Raw genomic sequence first — 14,260 nt, forward strand, 5'->3', positions numbered from 1 at the left:
AGAAGGGAATCTAGATGACTTTGGGTATGTCGATGACTTTTTAGAACAACTGGAACATCAAAGGCACAATCCATGAAATAATAATTCATTTATTTCTGGACCTCATTAAGTTGAAATTTTTCTCTGCAAGGTCCATTGCCAAAAAAATGTGAAGATGAGCCACACAGGGAGAAAATATCTGCAAAAGGCAAATCTGATAAAGGACTATTACTCAAAACATACAAAGAACTTTTAAAATTCAGCAGTAAGAAAATGAAAAACCAGATTTAACAATGGGCCAACGACTTGAATAGACACTCACCAATGAAAATATGCAAATTTTCAAATAAGCATATGAAAAGACACCCCCCTCATGTTATCAGGGAAATGCAAATTAAAACAACAATGAGAGACCACTACACACACCTGGTAGAATGGCCAAAATCCAAAGCACTGACATCCCCAAATGCTGGCAAGGATGTGGAGAAACAGGAACTCTCATTCATCGCTGGTGGGAATGCAAAATGGTACAGTCACTTTGGAAGACATTTGGTAGTTCCTGACAAAACAAAACGTAATCTTACCATATGATACAGCAATCACACTCATTGGTAGTTATCTAAGTGAGTTAAAAAAAACTTATATCTATACAAAAACCTGCACATGGAGTTTTATAGCAGCTTTTTTCATAATCGCCAAAACTTGCAAGCAACCAGGATGACTTTTAGTAGCTAAATGAATAATAAACTGTGGCACATCCAGACAATAGAATGCTACTGAGCATGAAAGATAAATGAACTATTAAGCCATGGAAAAACATGGAGGAACCTAAAATGAAAGAACCTACTAAGTGAAAGAAGCCAATCTGAAAAGGCTTCGTACTATATTGTTCCAACTATATGACATTGTGGAGAAGGCAAAACTGGAAAAAGCAAACAGACAAAAACCACTGGGTTGCCAGAAGTTGAGGGGGAGGGTGGGAATAATAGGTAGAGTACAGAGGATTTTTAGGACAGTGGAACTATTTTGTGTGATACTATAGTGATAGATACATGTCTATACACATTTGTCAAAACCCATAGAATGTACAACACCAAGAGTGAACCCTAATGTAAAGTATGGACTTGAGTGATAATGGTGTGTCCATATACGTTCCTTCCTTGATTATAACAAGTGTACCACTTGGTGCAGGTTGTTGATAGTAGTGAAGCTGTGTGTATGTGGGGCAGAGGGTATGTGGAAACTTTCTGTACTTGTCACTCAGTTTTGCTGTGAATTTAAAATTGCTGTAAGAAATAAAATCCTTGGGGCGCCTGGGTGGTGCAGTCGGTTAAGCGTCCGACTTCAGCCAGGTCACGATCTCGCGGTCTGTGAGTTCGAGCCCCGCGTCAGGCTCTGGGCTGAAGGCTCGGAGCCTGGAGCCTGTTTCCGATTCTGTGTCTCCCTCTCTCTCTGCCCCTCCCCCGTTCATGCTCTGTCTCTCTCTGTCCCAAAAAAAATAAATAAAAACGTTGAAAAAAAAAATTAAAAAAAAAAAAGAAAGAAATAAAATCCTTTTTTAAAAAAAATTCTAACAGGGGCATCTGGGTGGCTCAGTCGGTTAATCATCCGACTTCAGCTCAGGTCATGATCTCACCTCTCATGAGTTCAAGCCTCGTGTCAGGCTCTGTGCTGACAGCTCAGAGCCTGGGGCCTGTTTCCAGTTCTGTGTCTCCCTCTCTCTCTGCCCCTCTCCTGCTCACACTCTGTCTCTTTCTCTCAAAAATAAACCTTAAGAAATACGAAAAAAAATTCTAACAAATACTCAGTCCAAAAGAAGGCATACAAAGAAGAAAATGGAAACCCAAAACAAATGGAACAAATACAAACCAAATAGCAAGACAGTAGATTTAAATCCAACTATATTGATAGTTAAGGCAGAGATGTCCAAATCACATAAAAACCACAAGATTCAACTATATGTTGTTTCAAAGAAATCCACTTTAAATATAAATGCATAAATAGGATAAAAGTAACAGGATGGAAAATAATATACCATGGTAACACTAATCAAAAGAAAGCTGAAGAGGCTCTATTAATATCAAAGTTGATTTCAGAGCAAAGAATATTATTAAGGATAAAAAGAGTTATTTCATAGTGATAAAAGGATCGATTCATCAAGAGGACACATTAACCCTAATTATGTATGTATTAATAGAGTTTCAAAATAAATGAAACAAAAATTGAAAGAACTGTAAGAGGAAACAGACAAATCTACAATTATATTGGAATTTAACATCTCTCACTCAATAATTATTAGAACACATAGACAGAAGTCAGCAAGTATATTGAAAAATTGAATAACAACCATCATTTAACTGGGCCTAACTTGGTATTCATAGAACTATCCATGCAGCAACAGAAAACATATTCAAGTACACAAAGAACATTTACCAATAAAACATGAAATAAGTCCCAATGAACTCAAAAGGATTTAAATCATACAAATGGTTTTCTAGCCACATGGAATTAAATTAGAAATAAATAATATAAAAATACTAAGAAATTTCCCAAATATTTGGAAATTAACACACTTATAAATAATCTGTTATATCACAGAAGATATAAAAGAGCAAATTAGAAAAGTAGTTTGAAATAAATAAAAATAAAAATATAACATCAAAATTTGTGGACCCAGCCAAAGCAGTGCTTAGAGGGACATTTATAGCACTAAACATTACTAGAAAAGTCAAATCAATGACTTCAGCCTCTACCTTAAGAAAGCTAGAAAGAGATAAGTAAACTAAACCCACAGCAAGCAGAAGAAAGAAAATAATAAAGGCTACAGCAGAAATCAATGAAATAGAAAACAGAAAAATGATAGAGAAAAATCAATGAAATCAATGCTGGTTCTTTGAAAATATCAATGAAATTGACAAACTCTGTAAAAAGAGAAGATGAAATTGCTAAAGTGGAGGACATTACTGCAGCTCCTGTACAAACTGAAAGGATAATAATAAGTGGATGTTATTTATAACTTTGCTGATAAATTCAACAATTTAGAAGAAACAAAAAAAATTTTTAAAGACACAAACTGTCAAAGCTAAATAAATTGAATTTCTTGTTAAAAAAAAATCCTCCCATAAAGAAAACTCTGGGGCCAGATGGCTTCGCTAGTAAATTGCATCAAACATTTAAGGATAAAATATCAATTCCACCAGAACTCTTCCAAGAAAATTGAAGAGAATACTTCCCAACTCAGTTTATAAAACCAGTATTGATTTCATATCAGTATCTTTCATGAAATAGATGCCCAAAAAAATCCTTAGAATTTTTAGTAAATGAAATCTAACAACACATAAAAAGGATAACACATATGTCCAAGTGGAATTTATTCTAGAAATAGGATGTTGGTTTACCATTCAAAACCTAACCCATAATTTGTATATTAACAGACTAAGAAAAAATAAAAAACATATAATTACATCAATATGTAAAATCATATGTAAACTCTGAACACTGTAAACTATAAAACATTGCTGGAGGAAATATGAAAAGGCCTACTAAAATGGAGAGATAGATCATGTTTGTGGATTGTAAGGTTCTGTGTTTTTGAGATAGCAATTCTCTCCCAAGCTTATCTATACAATACCAATCAAGCTCCCAGAGGCTTTTTTGAACAAATTAAAAAGCTGATTTTAAAATGTATATGAAGGGGCGCCTGGGTGGCGCAGTCGGTTAAGCGTCCGACTTCAGCCAGGTCACGATCTCGCGGTCTGTGAGTTCGAGCCCCGCGTCAGGCTCTGGGCTGATGGCTCAGAGCCTGGAGCCTGTTTCCGATTCTGCGTCTCCCTCTCTCTCTGCCCCTCCCCTGTTCGTGCTCTGTCTCTCTCTGTCCCCAAAATAAGTAAACGTTGAAAAAAAAAATTAAAAAAAAAAAAATAATAAAAAAAATAAAATGTATATGAAAATCCAACAGACCTAGAATAGCCAAATAAACTTTGAAAAAGAACAAAGTTGGGACTCCAACACTACTTAGATTTCAAGACTGACTATGAAACCACAGCAATCAAGACAGTGTGGCATTGGTATAAAAACAGGCAAATAGGTTGATGGAACAGAATATATAGAGTCCAGAAATAGACTCACATGCATATGGTCAATTGATTTCAAGAAAGATGTCAAGCAACTGAATGGGGAAAGGACAATCTTGTTAACCAGTGGTGCTGGAACAATTAGATACCCATATGAAAGACAATGAACTTCAACTCTTACTTCATGCCATATGCAAAAATTAACTTGAAATGGTTCATAGACTTGAATATAAGGCTAAAACTATAAAATTTCTAGGAGAAAACACAGGCAAAAGCCTTAGTGGCCTTGAGCTTGGCAAAGATTTCTTAAATATGACACAAAACCCACAAACTATATAAGCAAAAATAAGTAAACTGAATATCCAAGCAAAAAAAAAAAAAAAAGAAAAAAAAATATATATAGTAAATCATTTTCCCTTCAAAAGGCATTATTTAAAAAATGAAATGGTAAGCCACAAACTGGGAGACAATATTTGCAGAACATATATATCTGACAAAAGACTTGTAACAAAATATGTAAAGAATTCTAACAACTCCTTCAGAAGATGAGTAATCCAATTAAAAATGGACAAAAGATTTTTTTTGAAGAGAGAGAATGCGAGTGGGGAAGGGCAGAGGGAAAGGGAAAGAGAGAGAATCTTAAGCAGTCTCCATGCTCAGCAAGGAGCCCAACGCGGGGCGGGGGTTGATCCCATGACCGTGTCATCATGACCTGAATGGAAATCAAGTGTCAGATGCTCAACCAACTGAGCCACCCACGTGCCCCAAAAATGGACAAAAAGTTTAACAGTAATTTCACCAAAGAAGATGTATAAATGTCAAATTAAACATGTGAAAAGATGCTCAATCTCATTGGTCACTGGGAATATGCAAATTAAAACAATGAGATACGACCACGTAACCACTGGAATCACTAAAACTAATGTAATTGACTATTCCAAGCATTGGCAAGGGTCCATTTAGAGAAACTGGAACTTGCCTTCACTACCAGTGGGAATGTAAAAAGGTGCAATCGTTTTCCAATGTGTTTTGGCCGTTCCCGAAAAAGCTAAATATACACCTACCATATGATTCAGTCTTTCCATAACCAGGTGTTTACCCAAGAATACATATTGTCCACATAAAAGCTTGAATGTGAGTGTTTATGGATGGCACTTTTATTTTTTTTTTAATTCTTTTTCAACATTTATTTATTTTTGGGACAGAGAGAGACAGAGCATGAACGGGGGAGGGGCAGAGAGAGAGAGAGACACAGAATCGGAAACAGGCTCCAGGCTCTGAGCCATCAGCCCAGAGCCTGACGCGGGGCTCGAACTCACGGACCGCGAGATCGTGACCTGGCTGCAGTCGGACGCTTAACCAACTGCGCCACCCAGGCGCCCCTGGATGGCACTTTTAAATGTAGTAGCCCCAAACTGGAAACAATCTAGATGCCCATCAATAGGTGAATGCATAAGTAATTTGTGATAGATTCACGCAGTGGAATCCTACCCAGCAATATCAATGAATGCACTATTGGGGCACACAGCTACACGGCCAAATGTTAACATAAGCAGGCTGATTGAAAGAAGCCATGTAAAAAAAAGTGTGCGCATTTTTTTGTAGATACCATTTCTACACTTTTCTAGAAAGTACAGGCTATAATGGCACAGAGCAAAACCAGTAGTTAGTGGGAAGGAGTGGGGAGGAGTGGGGAAGAAGGAGAAGAAGGGATCACAAAGAGGCATGAGGAAAGTTTGGGGGGCAGTGGATATGATATCTTTTTTAAAAAGTAGAATATATTTGGGGAGATTCATTAATTTTTTTAAATTAATCTCTATGCCCGATGTGGGGCTTGAACTCATAACCCTGAGATCGAGAGTCACATGCTCTACCAACTGAGCCAGCCAGGCACCCTGGATATGTTATCTTGATTGTGGTGATGGTTTCACCCGTGTATACATATGTCAAAATTTATCAGATGGTGTGCTTTAAATATGTGAAGTTTAAAAGGGTGACTGCGTGGCTCAGTCGGTTAAGTGTCCAACTTCAGCTCAGGTCATGATCTCACGACCTGTGAGTTGGAGCCCCGCGTTAAGCTCTGTGCTGACTCAGAGCCTGGAGGCTGCTTCAGATTCTGTGTCTCCTTCTCTCTCTGCTCCTCCTCCGTTCACGCTCTCTCTCTCTCTCTCTCTCTCTCAAAAATAAGTAAACATTAAAAAAAATTTTTTTTAAATATGTGAAGTTAATTGCATGTGAATTATATACTTCAATAAGGGTGTAAAACAAAAGGAATTAATTTTAGAGTGCTACCCACTATACACTCAAACATATACCTGATGAAAAAGAATTAGTCTTGCTTATGTGCTGTCATCTGATACACCCATTCCATTTCATTCCACTCCATTGAAAATACACTCTGAACGTGATCTACTAAGCTGATTTCATAAGTCACTAATAGGTTGATGCCTGTAGTTTGAAAAACATTGCATGGCTTGAGTCCAAAACAGTCCCTCAGTTACATTGACAAGCCCCCTCCCCCTCGTGTTAGTTTCTATGTGTTTATCACCAATGGTCATCTCCCCTTCTGTTAATGTGGTGACAAAATTTAGAGCCTTAAAGTAAAAGACCTTATCTTTCAAATTCTTGCACTGGGGCCTGAGATCGACCCTTACCCTTTGCTACCATCTCCCCACTGACTTGTTTGGAGATTGTTAATTTTGTGATCTCATAATGAAGATTCTTCTGTGATGACTCTAGGAACACTATGGGGGCCGTTTGGGGGACAGCGAGATGGCAGCGACTGGCCACAGGGTTACTCTGGTTGCCAAGGCTTCTGGACATCACTAACATAAGTAACAGCTCCTGTTAGCTATCATTTCCCTCATAAAGGAAAGCAAGGTGGCTCTGACACTGAACCTGCTCTTTGTGATGACTTATTTAGCTTCCTTGAAGAATTTGCTTTTAGTTGTTGTTTTGTCTATGCACAGAGGGCCATATGGAAAGTGGTTCCTCTTTCCTAACACACCGTGCGTTAACAGTGGTAAGTACCTGTGTCTGTGCCCAGCAGGGTCCAGCAGAGAAGAGGAAAAGGCTAGAGAATAAAAATGATGGAAGAAACCTAGGCTTGGGGTGGTTTCGGTTCTGCTATGAATTAGTGCTCCTGTATGTGACTTTGTATTGATGTATCTGTCAGTCTGTCTTCAATGACACATCTTTCTGTGTCACAGGAAGTGGTGTCATTTGCAAATTCAGTTCCTTTTATGTCCATAAAGATTTTAATAAATGAATTTGGAACCAGGAGGAGATGAAACTCAGGCAGAAGTTGTGAGTTGTGATTCTGTCCCCAGCATTTTTCTAGACAGTAGCCAGAGATAAGTAACAGAGAGCCGCCCTTATTTCCCAAGACCTCAGCCTTCCCGAGGCTCCAGAAGAACCAGCATGGCATACGCCCAAACCAAGCTGCGTGGCATACTCAGGGGACACAGGACTGTAAAGGAGAGCTTCAATTCCTAGGCTCAGCAGAGTGGCCTAGGTCTCAGTTGATAATAGCTCCAAAAATCTAAGATCTAGATTCCGTTCAGATAAGTAGCAGCCAGAGGCTGTAAGTTCAGAATTTGAACAGCCTTGGGGGCGGGGAGTCAGAGTATATTGACGCTATTGCTTCTGGGCAAATAGATTTCAGTATCAGGTTCACACCTTCCTTATTTAGAACCCAGAGAGAGCACGATACAGTGACAAATACGTGGTCGTGGTATCAGGCAAACCTTGGTTCAGATCTTGTCTCTGCTGCCTGCCAGCCTTGTGACCTTGGGAAAATCATTTAATCTCTCTGAACTTCAGATTTCTCGTTTAGAGCAGTAGTTCTCCACTAGGAGGGATTTTGCCCCCACCCCCACCCCGGGAACATTTGGTGACATTTAGGACAAGGGGTGAGAAGTGCTTAGTGGGAAGGGCGGAGGATACTGTTCAACATCCTACAATGCACAGATAGCACCCCCACAGCAAAGAACTATCTGGCCCCAAATGTCCATAGAGCTGAGGTTGAGAAAATCTTAGTTTAGAGATAACATATGCAAAATGTCTGGCATAAAACAGGTAGGCGCTGCCTCAGGCACTACCAAATCATGCATTCAGTGTGGCTAATTGAAAACCAGATTGTAGGGAAGCAAGGATCATGCAAGTCTATCTGAGGTTCAGGAAAAGTCCCCAGTGGTGGTACCAGAGGCCCACTGAACCAGTTACGGCCGTTGTGGCAAACAGGTTCAAGGTGGTGGCTCTGGAACCAGTCTGCCCACGTCCAAACTCTGCCTCTGCCATGCACTGCACGTATTACCTTGGGCAAGTCACTTAACCACAGTCTTATCCCCACTTAACCAGAGATAATAACGATATACCTGCCTCACAAAGGATGGGTCTGCATAGATAGCAACCTGCTCACCTAATATTTTCTCTTGTTACAAGGGGAATAAATACAGAGCCAGTGCCCAGAGGAGCCCTGGTTTTAATAAGAAACTCTGAATTTTTTGATAGGAAGTATGGAGAGGAACATAAACCAAACATAAAATGGGTAATTGACACAGCAATAGAAAGTTCATCAACCCACTAAGGACCCACTATGAGCGGCTGGGCAAGGTGCCAGATGTTTATAAATATCATCTCACTGAATCCCCTCGACAGCTCTTTGAAACGGCTTCTATTAACCTATTTTGATCTTTTTTTACCGACGTGGAAATAGGCTCTAAGCAATTAAAGTACTTTGCCCAAACTCTCCCAGCCATAGGGGTTTGGAATCTAGGGATGACTCCAGCCTGTGTTTTGGTGAGCCAAAATTCACAAACGCTTAACTCGGGGCAATTCCAGGATGTACAACATTCAACCAGCTGGGATTCTCTGTATACAGGAAAGGAAGCAAAATGTAAAGCCAGGCATCTATCTCTAGTATTGGCTGGGACTCATGGCCCAGGGCATGTAGGGACGAGGAAAGAGGAGCAGGACACCAGTGACAGGTGCAGTCCTTGCTTTTCTCCAGGGATAACTGCTACATCCAGAGAGCCACCTTGCATCACCACTGCAGCCTGAAGCCGCTTCTGGGAACATTTCCTGGTAACGGCTTAGGTCTGGCAGGTTGGGTTACTCAGCGTTGGTGCTTTCTGCCACGAGGAGATATTTTCTAGAGGATTCCTGAGATGCTCCTCCCCTCACTAAATGTTTCATGAGGCTAGTGCTGTGTGTGTGTGTGTGTGCACGAGTGCACGTGTGCGTTTTCTGTGTGTGTAGTGGGATGACAGGATAGCCTGGGACTGAGGAGCCAGCAGAACCAGGAAAAGGTTCCTGGTAGAAGCTGTGGCCCTTCCTCTAAACAAACAGCTGTGTTTGGAGAAAGACGGAAATAGTGCCTAAAAATAACCAAGAGGCCTGAGTATATCCCAAGACTGGCAGTACTAAGGGGTCTCACACACTGACGCTCAGGACCGAGGCTGTGAAGTAGGTGCTGTTTTGTGGATCTCTGCTTTTCCTGAGGGTCCCCTTCACTCTGTCTGGTGCCGGAAGGCATCGCACCTGCTCGCGCCCAGAGAGCCATCTGGGCAGACCTCCCCAGCCGCTCGCCAAACTCTGGGCCCCGTTCACCCAGCAGAAGCTGAGGAGGAGCAAAGCACAGGCCACAGGGCCTCATATCATCGTGTGCCCTGTGTGTTCTGTGGAGGGCTGTGTTCTTCCCCTGGGCAGAAATGCTCTCCCAAGTTCACTAACCTGGTTGTTTAAATATAGGAGAGGAAACAGATGCTGGCTGGGCGGAAGTCTCTTGAAGACGGGGTTTTGGCGGTGGCTTGCTAGAGCTGATAAGGACACGGGGTGTGCTCCCAGATGGGCCTCTGCCAATTCGCTTTTGGGTCTTTCTGAGGCTGCCCTGAGCCACCACCATCAGAACATGGCTCCTCTCCAAGCTCCTCCTCATGGCTGACATGGAGAGGAGGGTTATTTTTAAACTGATCTTTGTGACTTCCTCTTGGCCTTCCTCCTTGCTCTCCTCTCTCCGAGGCCCTAAGAGCAGCTTCCTGGCCAAGCCAACTAGAACTCCAGTGATGGGGATGTGTGCAGGGTCCTGGGAGGCAAGGGCTGGCTGTGCAGGGCAGGGACCCAGCCCAGGGGGGTGCCAGGGCAGGCGGGAATACTGGGGGTACAGGATACACCCAGCAGGGGTCATGTGGAACCCACAGTTCCTGGGCTCTCCAGGGCCACGTAGATGGGTACCAATGCCCTGAGCCAGGACATCACCCCGCTGATCCCACCAGGGGACTGACCCTTCCTGGGCTGGGCTGGGCTGACCAGGCCAGCGCACCCCTGCAGTCTGCGGGGAATGCCCCTCCAGCGGCCCTTGGCTCGCAGAGTTCTGGCGGAGCACGTCTGGCCGGCTGTACCACCAGCATCCTCAAATTGTGTCGTGGCTGAGTCATAGTGACAGCCCCACCCCAGCACCCCCCGTAGAAAAGGAGGAGAGCTTTGCTGCTAGCATGGGGACTCTGGGGGCTGCCTGGGAACCACATCCCTGCACAGAGGCCCTGGGGCTCTGTGGCTTCTGCCCCTGGCTCCCTCTAGCTCCCACACCCACAGCCAGGCAGCCCAGATACAGCCACAGAGCCCAGCAGCTGCCCCACAGTGGGCCTGTTGCCTCTGGCCCAAGCCACAGTTCCTCCCAGGGGGCTCCTTCCTCATGTCTGCTGGGAGGAGACTGACAGCACTCCCAGCTGCCACCAGGAAACCCACAGCACCTGCCCTCTCCCCACTTCTTGGCCTGGCCCCACAGCCAGGACCTGAAAACACCTTTCAGCTGGTGACTCCTTCATCCAAGAAGCAGGGCTGAGGACAGGCATGTAACAGTTTGGGAAACTGATGGTTCCTCTCCAAGACACAGGGGAGCCGAGGCTCAGTCCTTCCTCTCGGGGACTCCTGGTTCTGCAGCCCCTTGTGAAACCAGGCGGGAAGAGCCAGGCTGTGTCCCATGGGCCAGCATCCATGTGATGCTCAGAAAGGCCTTTCCAGGTGAGAGTCTGGGTCGAGAACTAGGCCTTCACTCTGGGTTAGAGTCTGGGTCAAGAACTAGGCCTTGACTCTGGAGATTCCCTCTTTCGGGGAAGAGAGGCCCCTGGGGGCATCTGTCTGTGGAATGCAGAATTCTAGACGCTCAACCTCCGTCACTCATCTGTGGAGACTGGCAAAACCCAGCCCCCGGGGCTGAGGCGGGCCGGGCAGCATGGTGGCTGGGCCAGTGACCGCCGAGGGGGACGCTGGCTCCGCGTTCACAAACAGGGCCATTCTGGGAAAGCTGCTTCACCTTCCTAAATATCAACTTCCCCACCGTGCGAACAACAGATGTGATGAAAATGATAGGCGCTATGATACGGCCATGGCAAGGGTCAAGCGAGGTAGGGCACTAGGCGTCGTGCCCAGAGAAGCCCACGGGAGGGCTGTCGTACCGCTGCACAGGAAAGCCCCCAGCGTGGCTCCTGGCACACGGTCCGCGATGGATACTTGTTACTGTTTTCCCTTCCTTTCTTCCTCCTCAACCTGACCTGAGGGGAGGTGACATGGAAAAGTGTGTGTGTGTGTGTGCACGTGCATGCCCGCCCACACTGCACACACACTCACGGTGTGTGGGGCCGGTGCCGGGTGCTCGTCACTTATCACACCTGCTGCCTCTGTGGGCCCTTGGTGTCACCTGTGGAACAGGGAGTTGGACCCATTGGTTTCCAAGATCCATCCACGAAAGGGTGGATCCACGAAAGGGTGGGCATGTGGTCTCTTCATTCCGCTACCACCCAGCAGAGTCGGGGCCTTCCTTCCACCACGGCCTGGTGGCCTGTTTGCCCTTCTCTGATGCGCGTGCCCTCAAGTCCGTGCATCTTCCTCCCACGGCCTCTCCTCCCGTGTCCCCACACCCCCACCCCAGCCAGCAGCTGCCCTGGCCTCCCTGCAGATGTTTCCAGTTTACAGATTGCATGGAGGGCACGTTGGTCATTTGTTCCATTTGCTCAGAAACAACGGCCAGCATTATTGGCAGGAAATGCAGAGGTCGTGCCAAACTGCAGGATGACACAAAACGCCCTAGTCATGGGCACTGGGCGCGCTGGGGGTGGGGGGAGGGAAGGAGCGCAAGCTGGATTGTCTCGCCGTGACCTGGAGCTCTGTTGTCGCGGTCACTGAAGCAAGGTCCGGCTCCCCTCCGGGAACGGCCCGAGCGGCCCGTTGACTCATCGTGGAGGGACAAGGACAGAGCGAGATGCTATCTTGGATGCTGGGAGCAATCGGGGCTCGGCTCCGCAGCCCGGCCCTGAGGCTGAACCTCGACCAAGAACAAATTCTATTTCTTTGTTCCTGCGAAATCAGGAAAGATTGCAGGGGTAATGAAAGATTAGATGATGTTTGGTGTTGAAGGTCGAGAGCAAACACAAATAAATGTAATGCAAACTAAATTGTGGGCCTCACGGGCCCCGGATGTTTGCCATGCAGCTATTCTGGCCGGAGCCGGCTGTGTGTTCAGCAACCCTCACACCCTGCTCAGGCGGGGGCCCCTTCATAGCAGCAAGTAGTGCCAGAATGAATGGCACATGAGAAATGGGCACTATGATTATTGCTCAGCGTCATCTGGCTCTCGAGACCCAGGCTGGAAGAGTTTCGCTTGCAGCAAATTGGGAGCCCAAGCGGCTTTCAGGGGGTAGTGAGCTGGCAGGCTGCCTTTCCCCAGGCCCAGAGGAGTCATGGGTGGGACTGCTGGTGAACCCACCGGGCAGGCCTGCTGATGCTTTCCTGGGTAAGTAGGTGCCACCTCCAGTGTAGACAAACCACTCAGAATGGCAGAAGCAAGGGACTTCCCGGCAAGTGTGAAGAAGGGAGAGAGAGGTATTGTAGCCTCTGGACATCTCCTTTGCACACTTCTCATTTCTGAAGCCTGGGACACATCAGGCAGAATTGGAACAGAGAAGAGCCCCTTCAGTGAGAGACTGAACATCCGCGCTGGAGAAACACAGGATGCAGGGGGCACATCCTTAATGGATTCCCAATAACCCTGTATCTCACAGTTTGTGGCAGGGTGGTAGGTATGGAATGTGGGATTTTTTTAATGTTTTTTTTTTTTGAGAGAGAGACAGAGAGACAGAGCACGAGCTGGGGGAGGGCAGAGAAAGAGGGAGACACAGAATCCGAAGCAGGATCCAGGCTCTGAGCCGTCAGCACAGAGCCCGACATGGGGCTCGAACCCATGAACTGTGAGATCATGACCTGAGCGGAAGTCAGATGCTTAACTGACTGAGTCACCCAGGCACCCCAGTAGGTATGGAATGTTCTAATTCAGTGTTTACCAGGTACCTCCTAAGTGGAGCTCCCGTCTGGGTGCTGGAGAGGCCCTGACAGTAAAACAGCTCCCCCCACCCCACGTCCCGGAGCCCTCACGCACACTGGAGCAGAGAGTGGAGAGCCAGCACCATGGACCAGTTTCCGTGACACCTGCTGTGCCTATGTCACTTCACTTGGTCTTCACTCAAGTGTCTTTGTTACCTATCAAAGGGGCAATTGGAGACACAGACAATAAACAATTTGTGCAACATCATCCATGTAGAAACAGAACTGACAACAAGAAAGACGGGTGTAGGTTGAAGCACATGGCTGGCACTGATAGCATGTAGGCAGGATCACAGCGGAAAGGGCCTGCCCCTGTGTGAAGAGGCATCTTGCTGTGGCTGAACACCCATTGGGCGCATCTGGGGTGCTCTGGTGTGGAAAGGCACTGTCGGTGTGGGACAATGTAACTTGCAGCACCCACTATTCCCCCGCTGGCGAGGACTGACAGGAAGACCGTCAGGAGTCAAGCACGGTGAAAGACCAACCCACCCGTGGGCTTGGTTGGAGGCTCCCAGGCTGTGTGGCTGGGGTTAAGAGAGTTGTGGACCAGGATGACCGAAGAGCCAGCAAAACGGAACAGGCATACAGCCCCTCCAACAAGTCACTGAGAGAATCAGCCTTGAAGAATCACAGGAACTGGGGAGGGCATTTTTATGGATGCCCAACCGTAAAGGTCCCTAACCATTTCCTGGCTGCTTCTCCAGGTCTGACCTTGAACTAGCCACTCCGGGCATCAGTTTCCCACAGTGCTCCATCCCTCCCCAAATCCCCGTGTCCTGGGACCCCTACACTGAGCACAGCGATCCGGGGCCAGTCCCCCGACTTCCTGA

At 45.8% G+C, this 14,260-nt stretch overlaps 1 non-coding gene across 1 annotated transcript; it reads right to left on the reverse strand.

The window, feature by feature from the left end:
• Positions 1–5,871: 5,871 nt before the first annotated feature.
• Positions 5,872–5,944, reverse strand: TRNAE-CUC (transfer RNA glutamic acid (anticodon CUC)). Its single transcript has one exon. It is a non-coding gene; the product is annotated as a tRNA-Glu (tRNA).
• Between the last annotated feature and the right edge of the window lie 8,316 nt (positions 5,945–14,260).

This window comes from Prionailurus viverrinus, chromosome C1 (genome assembly GCF_022837055.1).
Source record: "Prionailurus viverrinus isolate Anna chromosome C1, UM_Priviv_1.0, whole genome shotgun sequence".
In the NCBI taxonomy this organism is placed as follows: domain Eukaryota; kingdom Metazoa; phylum Chordata; class Mammalia; order Carnivora; family Felidae; genus Prionailurus; species Prionailurus viverrinus.